Source organism: Equus asinus, chromosome 1, assembly GCF_041296235.1.
Source record: "Equus asinus isolate D_3611 breed Donkey chromosome 1, EquAss-T2T_v2, whole genome shotgun sequence".
Lineage (NCBI taxonomy): Eukaryota > Metazoa > Chordata > Mammalia > Perissodactyla > Equidae > Equus > Equus asinus.
Genome location: NC_091790.1, coordinates 91,978,246 through 91,990,618, shown reverse-complemented (window position 1 = coordinate 91,990,618; position 12,373 = coordinate 91,978,246).

Here is a 12,373-nt window from a genome sequence, read left to right as displayed (position 1 = left end):
AAATAAGTACAAATTTTGGAAGAAGATCACAAGATAAGTCCTGGATCTGTTGAGTTTGGTGTACTTGGGAGATATTATAGTGGATATTTTCAGTAGTCAGATGGTCCTAGATCTCAGGAGAGAAGTTTAGATGAAATATATAGGCCTTGGAGTTATCACTCATGTAATTGATGTTGAAGTAGCCCCTGAGATTGTTAAGGATTGGGTAAAGAATGAACAGAAGTTGGCATAGGTCAGAGTTCTTAGCAGTACTAATAAGTAATGGAGGGTAGAAAAAGAGGGCCTCGCAAAAAAGATACTGAGGACAGCCAAGGAAATAGGATGGGAAAGATCAGGAGAAGATGATGTTCAGAAAACAAGGGAAAAGACTGTTTGAGAAGCATAGAGTGGCCATCAGGATTAAATGACGTTGAAAAGTGAAATTAGATAAGGCAAGAAAAATGTCCATAGTGAGGGCCGGCCTGGTGGCAGAGTGGTTAAGTCCGTGTGCTCCGCTTCAGCGGCCCAGGGTTTCGCCAGTTCGAATCCTGGGTGCAGACATGGCACTGCTCACCAAGCCATGCTAAGGCAGCATCCCACATGCCACAGCTAGAAGGACCCATGACAAAAAATACACAACTATGTGCTGGTGGGCTTTGGGGGGAAAAGGAAAAATAAAATCTTTAAAAAACAAAAAAGTCCATAGGTTTTATTTTACAGGAGAGTTTTCAGTCATCTTGGTGAAACAAATTTCAGGGAATTTTTGCTGGCAAAATCCAGATTATACTGGATTAAGTAGTGAATTAAAATGAGTATAAACGATTTTTTGTTGTGCAATAAAAAGGGACCATAGAAATGAATGAGTTGGTTGCATTGGAGCTGGTTGCACTTTACAGAAGCTCTCGTGGAAAAAATGTATTACAATTTGGGGAGACAGCCAGCTTAGAACTCCTCTAAATTTGGCCATGAGTACAGTCTGGGGAATGACATAACTCCAACAAAGTCTGTGTGAAGTGAACTATAGAAAATCAGAAAAACTGAAAACCAGACCTGGAGAAATGTGCATTGTGTGTTACAAGTCCTTCTCCCATCTTCTTGTTTGTCCTGTGTCCTTTCCTTTCTCCCACGCTGCTGCCTGGAATGTAGATGTGGCCATATTGAGCCATGAGGACAAGGGCATACACACTACCTCTTGGAGGCTGCCAAGAGCAGAATGCCAGATGAGCCCTGAACCACTGGCCTCCAGATATGGTTTATGTGATGGACAGATGAAGTTCAGTCTTGCTTAAAGTATTGTTATTTGGGGGTTTTATCCCTCTAAGCAGAATTTAATTATTACTGACAAATCCATCCTCTCTAAATAATTAATTTCAATCCTGAAGGTAAGTTTGTGTCTTTGATGACAGAAAGGTGGATGAACTTTGCTTCTGATAGCTTCCATTTAATATCTGAAGTGAGAATAGAGCATCTTTGCACATCATAAAAGGAGAGCTCTGAGGTTGAAGGTTTGAAGAAGCTGGTAAAAGTTTGGAATAGTAACTATGAAGAATATGGAGTGAACCAACCAGGAAGATAATAGGGTTGTTATTATTACTATGAAAGTATTAGAGTTACAGGCATCATCAAGGGACCATCTGAGGCTGGTGAAAATGAATGTTTAATGATGTCACTTTAGTGGTAATGGTTTTGAATTTCTTGTTGTTGAACTTTTTATTAAAGAAAACTACAGAAAAGAAAAATGGACAAATAAATTATCACACAGAGAATGCCCATATAACCAGTTCCCAGGTCAAGAAATAGATATGACCAGCCCTCTTTGAGTCTCTTCATACAACATCCTTTATCTTTTTCCAGTATTGACTTCCAGCACTGTGGTATACTTATACCTGTTTTTTAATTTATTTTATTGAATGGCATGACAGTACATATTCTTCTGTGTCTGACATTTTGTGCTCAAAATGCTTATAAGATGTATCAATTTTGTGAATAGCTATATTTGTTAATTTTCTTTGATGTGTGATATATGAATATCCCACAATTTATTTATGTGTTCTACTGTAGATAGACATCTGGTTTATTTCCAGTTTTGAGTTATTAAAGGTAAAGTGACTGTGAATATACTTGCACAAGTTTCTTAGTGTACATATACACACATTTCTATTGCATTTATACATAGGAAAGGGGTTATAATTCATAGTGTAAGTACATCTTAGACTTTACAGATAGGTCAACCTGTGTTCTGAAGTGATAGTACCAATTTGGTACTACTCTCACCAAATTGCATGAGCTTTCCTATATTGCTTCACATCCAGGCCAACACTTGTGAATATCAGCTTTTCAATTTTAGGTATTCTAGTCAAGGTGTACTGATATCTCATGGTGTTTTCATTTGCATTTATATGTCTATTAAGGAAATTTGACATCTCTTCATATCCTTATTGACCTTTATTTATTCTCTTGTAAAGTGAGTGTAAAGTCATTTGCCCATTGCTAAAAATAGTATGCCTTTTCTTATTGATCTGTGGAAATCCTTTATATATTCTGTATATGAGCTTCTTGTTGGTTATGCGTTATGTGTTCCAACTCTCTACTCAACTCTTTCATTCCTACTCAATTAATCATGTCATTTGGTGAACAAAACTTTTCATTTTTAATGAACTCCAATTTATCAATCTTGATGGTAGTGCTTTTTGTACCCTGTTTAAGCAATCTTTCTCTATACCAAAATCAAGAAGATTTTCTCCTATATTATCCTCTAGAAACTTTAATCTTTCAGTGTTCACATTTAGAGAATAACCAATCTGGATTTTTTCTGGCTTAATGGCATAAATTAGGGATTACATTTTCCTTTATTTCCATGTAGATATCCAATTAGCCAAGTATCATTAATAGAAGAGATCTTTCTTTGACCACTTATCTGAAATCTCATCCCTGTTACATACAAAAGTCTCTATATACACAGGGAGATTTGTAGATTCTCTATTTTAATTTCATTTATCCCCTTGTAATCATGCTAAAATGACTTTTTAAAAATTCTTTATATTGTCTTAACATATCTAGTAGACTAAGCCTTAATTTACCTCCTTTTTTTAGTCTTTGTTATTTTTTATGCTGAAAAATTTCCAAAAGAAATTTCAAATTAGCTTGTCAATTACCACAAATAATTTCTTGAGATCTTGATTGGAATTGCATAGATACAGAGATTCATTTGTCTTCCAACCAATAAAGATGATAATACACTCATTTTATTTAGATCTTTTATTTCTTCCAAGATGTTTATAGTTTACTGTAAAGAAATCCTGCACATTTTTCATTAAATTTATCCTGAACATTTGATAATTTTATTCTACTGTAAATTATCTCTCTCTATTTTTTATAATTTGACTAGTCTAACCTTTTTTTTTGCTATTATATGGAAATACAATTGATTTGATATATTGACCTCATGTCCAATAATTTCTTCAAAATTTATTTGCAAATTCTGATAGTTTAGATTTTATATTTTCTACATACATAATCATATCAACTGCAAATATTGACAGTTTTGTTTCAATATTTTTTTATCCTTACATATTTTATTTATTTTTATTGGCAATGCATTAGCAAGTACCTCTAGTACAATGTGGGATGGTAGTGAAGATTGTGGGCATCTTTTTCTAAGTCCCAAACTCAAAGGTACACATTAACATTTTGCTATTATGATATCTAATATTAGTATTTAATAGATGTCCTTTATAAGATTAAGGGAGTAATTCTCTTATATTCCTTGTGTGCTAAGAGATTTTTTTACAAGAATCATAAATGGATATTTAATTGTATCATACTTTTATCAATTCATCAAAATGGTTCACTAAATGTGATCCAGAATTTAAGACGCTAGAGTTAGAAATTAAAAGTGATTTTAAGAATTTATTTGGCTAGGTGGCTAAAACTTGGATTTAAAGATGGCCTACATTCAATGAGGTCAAAATGATGAACTTCCATAGTGTGATGTGGAGGAAGCTATCCAACGTTTAGGAACATAGGAATGCTGTATGTATTTATTATGTGAAATACATTAACCTTCCTACTATCCCCTGGGAGGGGTCAGAAGACACCCCATTCACTAAGACATTGAAAAATACCTTAGTCCTTAGTGAAGTGTCGTCATCTTCCATGGTGTGGGTCTTTTGTAGGGCACCATTGCAATGAGCTCATTTGTTGATGGGAATGATTATGTAGTGGCAGCACTTAACCACAAAAGTACAATAATAAGCCAAAGGAATGCCATGGCAAGCAGAGGGCTTTGACCTCCAGGGAGCTCTGGTTGTGACCAATAGATCCTGATGCCCCTAAAAGTGAAATAAATGACTACAATTTCAAAGTATTACTCAATCTATACAACTAGGGAGGAGCAAAAAAAAAGAAAATCTTGTGTCTGTTGAACAGAAACATGACTTAAGTCATTACGAAAAACAAACAAACAAATCCTCTCACCAAGTTCCCAGACACAAGGTAGATCACAAGTGGGATTGCCATACATATTGGAGTCATGCCAAAGCCTTTTCCCTAATATAACTCTGTGCTAGATAGAACATAGCTAAACAAAATCAGAACTCTGAGCTGTTACATTGGCCCCCTTCCCATACATGTCTTATGAATACAGTTTCAAAGCTCTAGTGTATTTTTTATTTAGTTTTCTTGTTTCGAAATAACTCTAGTTTTTCTCCAAATATCAGTTCTTTATTCCTCCAGATTATAAATCACCACTCAAACCACTTGATTGTAGGAGTCTCTGGGTCCCCTTGTGGAAGTCCACTGACTCCTCAATTCATGGGGACCTAAAATGCCACTAAAGTTCACTAGATTTAAGGCTTATGGAAATCAGGTCATAAATGGAATCCTGGATCTGGTGAGTCCATAGAACAATGCTGTGTTTTTTTCCCCTTGTTTCTAAATGAATGTTAGGATGGATATACCCAAAAACTTGAAGAATCCTTATATTGGCTCCCTGACATAACCAAATGAGGCCAAGGCTGGTTAAAGTGATAACACATTGAATTTAAGTTTGAGAGGAAAAGAAGTGAAGACAAGAGTAAGAGGATATATGTAGAAATGTCAGAAGAGAAACTGGCATGGATTTTGTGAAATAACTGGCCAACTAAGTGGGAGTAGAGTAATAAAATAACTGAAAGAATAAAAGAGTTTGGTAAGTGATAAGGTGTCTAAATTAATTATTTCCAAGGTGCAACAATTCTAGAAAATGTCAAAGTCCATAACAAGACAATGGAAGTGTGCGATTGAAGTAGAGTGAACAATATTTTTATTTTATATGAAACAACAGATCTGACATATCGGTATTTTGAAAGCATCATCCAAATGAAGGTTGAGGTAACTAAGGGATGAGGGCAGGTCATGGGTTAGAGATTAAGAGATGAAGTGCTGAATCCTCAATAAATTATGGAGACAGTCTGTAAATAAGAAGAAAAATATGTTCTAAGTTGAATGACATGAGCTTCAAAGGGACATGGTTAAGTTCAAGGTGGAGAAATCAGATTGGGAAGTTCTGATCTTTAGTTACCTTAAGTGTGAGAGGAAAAGTGGTCTTAGGCAAAGAAAGCTCCTGGGGTTGGGATGTCAATTGAGAGAACCAAGCTCTTATTAAACACTGAATGTGTGACAGAGAAAAAAATGAAGAGTGAAGAAGAGTGAATTCTAAGGCACAGTGGAGAGAACCAATGGAGATTGTTGGTAATAAGACTTCCTTAGAGTAGAGAAAGCTGCCTACATCCTCTGCAGGGAACAAATGGACACAGCCTGTGTGATCTAGTAAAGTCATCCAGCTGAAAGATTACAAGAGAATGAGTGTCAGCTGCAATTTTCCCTTTAATCCTATATTTACTCAACTTTCCCCGGTTCCATCCCATCCCTGAATTTCACTGCTGTAGCACACCATGTATGCATACGCACACACATGCACACACACACACACACACACACACCTCTACTCTCAATATGAAGTAGTTAACACACCTTTCACAATTAGTATTCAAAGCCTCCAAATATAGAAGGAATCCCAGAAATTCTATAGACTTCCGTTATCTTTTCTCCTTTTTAGATTGCAAAGCATTTTCTAAAGTATAGTTTCCTGCACTCATGTTTCCTTAAATCTAAAGCCTTTTTGCTCCTTTATAACAATTATCAACATTAATTGATGATTCAGCCCAACCATCAGGGGCTACTCCCACAGGGCCAATGGCTCTCTCCAAAGAAAATGTGAGCTGACTCCTATTCTCTGAATTTAGAACACTGACTTGGGATCAAAATTTTCCATCATCTAACCTCAAATAAACTCACAATTAAATCCTGGCCATTTAAAGTAATCTTAGACAGTCTTCCATCTTATACTTTGCAAGTTATCCAGTCATGATCCTAAACTTGATACTGATCCAAGGGCTTCATATCCCTCTTTAACTAGGGTGATCATATCATATATCATACTTTGAAAGCAAAAGTATGTGCTATTAATAATTGTGGTGAGACAACTGACATGAATCAAGACCATTCCAGTGTGGTCAGTGTATTTTAACCAACTTAGGACTTGTGTGATGATCCCTTAAAAGGCCTAGGATTCTCAGTTGGGGGGATACACTAAGTTTTTATAATGATGGAGATCCCATATCTAAGACATTAAGCCCTTCATACTACAGTCTGACTAACTACAATTGAGCTTATTACCATACAGAATCACTTAATAGCCATTTATTGACATACTTGGCTTAGTTTACTTGGGGGTGGGTGGGATTTCCATGTATACTGGAGTCAGACCAAAGCTTTTTCTGCAGTATAACCCCATGCTAGAACACAGCTAAATCAATTATAGAACTCTGATGGTTGCCTTGGCCCCCTCTTCATAACATCTCATGATTACAGACTCAAGGCCCTTGTGTATTATTTTTATTTAGTCTCCTTGTTTTGAACTAACTCCAGTTTTTCTCTCAATTTTTTATTCCTGCACTACAAATGATTATAATTTACCACCATTTGCCTCTGGGGAAGCTCAGAATATTCCCATACATTCCTCCTAAAACATCACTATAAGGTTTAACAACATTTCCTTTCGCATTCAATCTTAATTTTATAAAATCTCAAGCTCATGAGTCAAAAATAGGAATAAATGACAATAAAATAATAACTAGTTTTTTATTAAGCACTTACTGTATACCTGTCATTGTCCTCAGAGAGTATGAAAGAGGAGCGGTTATTTATGGAGAAATTGAGTGACATCTGGGGAGGACAAGTCACTTGCTTAAGGACATAGAGATAATAAATGCTGAAGAGAAACTTGAACTCAGGCTATAATATTTAATAACTGGGAAACGTATACTTAAAGGTGTTTTTAATTGGGAAACATATTTTAAAATGTAAGTCTGGTTATATATTTATAAATTGCTTTATTTCTTGAAAGATTTTCAACAGCATTATCATAATCTATTATTTACCTTCATTCAAATTGTAAATATAGGCAAAGAACCATAGACAAGCTTAAAAATTATATACTCTACCAAAAATTACTTCTTTTCTTATATTTTGGTCTTCTTTTCCCAAATAATTATCTATTGCATAAAAATAAATATAAAATGTAGTTATTCATGTCTAATCTAACCCAAAGGATTTTTAATAAAAAAGCATATATTGAAATTACTAAAACCACAAATTCTGACTTACAACTGCAGCATAATTTTTTTTTTTTTGAGGGAGATTAGCCCTGAGCTAACTACTTCCAGTCCTCCTCTTTTTGCTGAGGAAGCCTGGCCCTGAGCTAACATCGTGCCCATCTTCCTTTACTTTATATGTGGGAGGACGTCTACCACAGCACAGCACGCCAAGCGGCACCATGTCCGCACCCGGGATCCGAACCGGCAAACCCAGGGCGCCGAGAAGCGGAACGTGTGAACTTAACCGCTGCACCACGGGCCGACCCTGCTGCATAATTTTTAAGCAAGAAGAAAGGCTCTAGAGATAGATTCAGCTACAACATCCTCAGCTTTTCTTACTTTGTGGCTTCTAACTATAGGTTATTTACTAGGTGATGAACACATAATATTCATGTTAACTTTTTGCTAGTGGAGAAATTAACAGACACAACTTATGTTTGATCACAAGCCCATTTTAATCTCTCATAAGAGAAAAAAATGAATGTAAGGGCCCATGAGATTCGTAGAGGGCATCTAAGCAGATCGGAATATTAACTTTCACAGAAAATGTGAAGCTTCCCTTTGCCATTTCCAGAGGTCACCTCTAGGACACCTGTGATAGTTTTAAAATGACATAACATGACCTCATGAATAATTTGACTTCTAACTTTGTGAACTTCAGTTACAAAGTTACATAGAGTTCCACAGAATACGTGCTAGATCTAACTAATTTACAGTTTAGCCGTGTATAAAAGGAAACGATAAAGGGAGAAATGCCATCTGGAAGATTAAAATGAACAGTAGCCGTGTAATGGGCAGTTAGAGTCCACATAGGCCACCTGGCTATTTAAAATGTTTGATCGCTTCCAATGACCACCAGTTGTTCTCGCTCTCAGAATTGTTTTCTCTATAAGACACAAGATACGAGACAAGAAGAAGTTGTGTGGAGGAGATGCAAAAACTATTCTCCAAGTCTGGCATTTCAAGGGGCTTATTTACTAGTGTCTAGGAGAGCTTGGTTTCAATTAATTTTATTTTTAATGATCACTTTAAACAAGTTATGTTTGCTTGCCTTAAAATATTTACTCTTCTACTCTCCATTTTAAGCAGTTTAGATGTTAGGAATTTGAAGAAATAAAGTCTTGATTCTCTTTTGTGACACACATGACTTGCTGTCACTAGCAGCCTCTGGTCTCTCACACGTGGTATGAGTGGTTTGGATTAATTGCTTCCTAAGCTCTACTCCAGCTCTGAATTTCACTAATTTTACCGACATCAGATGTACATGTATGGAAAGAGATATTATTCGTGTATTCATGTTGTTTCTTCTGTTATTACCACGTGTCCTTGTAATGTGACATGTAGAGAAGACTGGTAAACCCAGCACTACGAAGGCATTAAGTCCTATAATTCAGTGGAAAACAAATTTTTGAAGCTCCCTCAGCTTTGCTTGATATGATTTAGGAGCTTTCTCCTAAACTCTTATTTTCTTCAGTTGAAATAGTTTCTCTGTGGATTTTTAACACTGTTTCCATATTTAAAGACTGTAATATTTCCTTTTATTTCCCCATGTGAGAAAAAATTAATAAACCAGGCATGAGGTTACAGGTGAAAATTTTCTTCAATACTCTGAAATAGTCTCTCTAATGCAATTTTGAGCTTCTCTAAAGAACATGTTCAACAACACAGTAGGATGCACTTCTGGTGCATGGATGGAAAAGCACGTGAAGCTCAACTAACCCAATGAGATGCCTTCAAAAGAGATAAAGAAATAAAGCTTATGGTTCCAGATCTATAAAGATGATCTTCCAAATCTTTAGACGGTTTTATTTTAAAGATTATTTCTTAATAAAATACCTAATTTTATGCCTTTCAATTATTCAGAAAATAAAAAATTTACATTGGGTATGTAAACCTCAATTTAGGACAGATTATGAAAGTGTAACATGGAAAGTCATTCTATCAGGAGCCTATGTGAGTGAAATATTGTGATCCCCATCAAACCCAAGATGCACAAATGTCCAAAGCCCTCTTAGAAGAAAGGGAGGATGGAGTCTATCATCACAGAACTTGGAGATTCCCCTCTCCAGTTTGGTCTTGGTAGATCAATGATTCTGAAAGCTTATGTAAAAGTCTACAGACATCATAAGGTAGCAGTGTTTGAAAGACAAAGTTAAACACATTTTTATGTACGAAAAAGAAGTAAAATGCAATCTGAATAAGATACTAAAGGAAGACAATGGAATAAATTCAAACAGATTGAATTATTCCTGAGGAAGGAGCATATTCAAGTAAGTATTCCTATTATAAATTTTAGAGGAAAGGTAGCTGTGGTGATACATATATTTAAATTTTTTTAAAGTAAACAAAAAATGACAAAAAGCTAATCAGAGAGCAAGAAAATAATAAGAAAAAATTAGATGGTAGTATTTTATTTTTGAAGGACTAATTCATAAGTTTTTTAAGAAGAAATTTGCAATTATTTTTATAGGATAAGGCACCAGCAATTATTTGGGGGAAGAAGAATTGAATAGGAAACATGGCTCCCATATCTGGATGCAGAAATGTTGTCTTTTCTGGTAAGTTAGCTACAACTTTTAGGAGAATACAGCGTTTTACAAGGCTTATTAAAAATAATGAGACTTAGGGGCTGGCCCCGTGGCCGAGTGGTTAAGTTCGCGTGCTCCGCTGCAGGCGGCCCAGTGTTTCATTGGTTCGAATCCTGGGCGCAGACATGGCACTGCTCATCAAACCACGCTGAGGCAGCGTCCCACATGCCACAACTAGAAGGACCCACAACGAAGAATATACAACTATGTACTGGGGGTCTTTGGGGAGAAAAAGGAAAAAAATAAAATCTTTAAAAAAAAATAATAATGAGACTTAGTCTCAGAACTACGTCATTTGATATATTGGATATATTTAATTTTTAATTAAATTCTCTTATCATTTTAGGGGCTGGTCCCATGGTCTAGGGGTTAAGTTCCATCTGCATTCTGCTTCAGTGGCCCAGTTAGTTTCCTGGGCATGGACCTACACCACACATCACCTGTCATGTTTTGGTGGAGACCCATATACAAAATAGAGGAAAATTAGCACAGACATTAGCTCAGGGTGAATCTTCCTCAGCCAAAAAAAAAAAAAAAAAAAGGGAAATAATGCAAATGTGTTTACTGGCACTATTTATAGTCCGTGAGATGATACAGCAGAAATTTAAGAAAAAATTTTGGTCTACATTAGCAAAACTGAAAGTAAAATATCTATCAGGCTCTTTTCTTAAGAAAAAGAACATAAATTCTTTTGCAGTTTTATCTTCCTTCTTCATTTTTTATTTCTTCTTTTCTTTGTTTCTTTTCCTTTTCTTCTTTCCCTCCTTTCTCCTTCTTTCTTCTTTTTTATTGATTAAATGCTTCTAACGTCTTATTTTAAAGTAGTTTGATGGTTTATCTGTCCTATAAAAGCTTTTCTCACACTCTACTTTTCACACTTCTAAGCTTATTTTTATTGTACTTCTGCAGTTATGGTGATCAAGTTCTCCTTAAAAACAGTTGAAGTACTTTGCTAAAATAACACAGAACTTCCCTTGCTTGAAATGGATGCCCTTTTCTTTATATCGGAAACTGTTCTAACAGCAGATAACCTTGAAGTCAGGTCATTTTCATGACATATTAATCTCATGTTTATGTTAAATGTTCAGATAAGACTAAGGCCTTGTGATAAACACTGAGTTATGCTTGTTAGGCACAATATTTAAAGCTGGAGATGACTAACTACTGAGGATCTAACACTGAAGAGTTTTCTTTGTTTTCTAAATAATGTTTAGTATGGGGAAGGTGCATAAATTGGATTTGTTTCTATATTCTGAACACATTCTCCGTGAGAGAGTGTTAGAGCATAAAGAGACTTATTTTCTTGGAATGACATACCTCAGAATCCTTTGCTCAATACGAAAAGGATACAGGATCTGGTTAGCCTAAACATGAACAAACGTAAAATGTCCCCCTTGCTTTCTCCAAATCTTATGTTCTGTCTCTACCTGGAGCGGCAAATGAATACATCTTCAGAAAATAAATATTGGTCTGAAGTTATTGTGTCTTTGTTTCCTGATCTTTTAAGTTATTGATGCAGTCAGCAGTAGAGGGATAAGTGCTTTAAAAATTCAACATTCATGTTAAGGTTGATCTTTTCTAGTCAGAGAAAGAATTAGCCAACTACAAATCTTTTATCAGTAAAATGAAAATACGTATACTGCTTTGGTTTCCTGACAGCGTTATTAAGACTGAGTCATATTTCCAATTCATACTGAAGATTTATAGTATAGTTGCAGAGAAATAATAATAGGAATAAAATATCTGGAAGTCTGCTTAGATGGCAAATAATTTTAATTTTGTTAAAAAGACAAATTCACTGACTAATGGTTGGGCTTCATAAGGGCAGAATCTTTAACGTGATATACTGTTTGCAGATTCTTACTAAGAAATAGTATGTACATCTCAAATCTTCTCCAGTGCAGATAACTAGATTTGTTCCAAATTCTAAATCTTGTGCTTTTTGGTCCCAAAACCATATTTCTTATTCTTATAATCCTAGGGAGCATTAATTATTGTTATGCAAAAGAAAAGCAAATTAACAAAACAGAAACAAATCATACAATGAAGACCATAATGGTATTTAAAACCCCTCCTCCACTCCTAAATACCTGTGAGATGGAGGCAGGG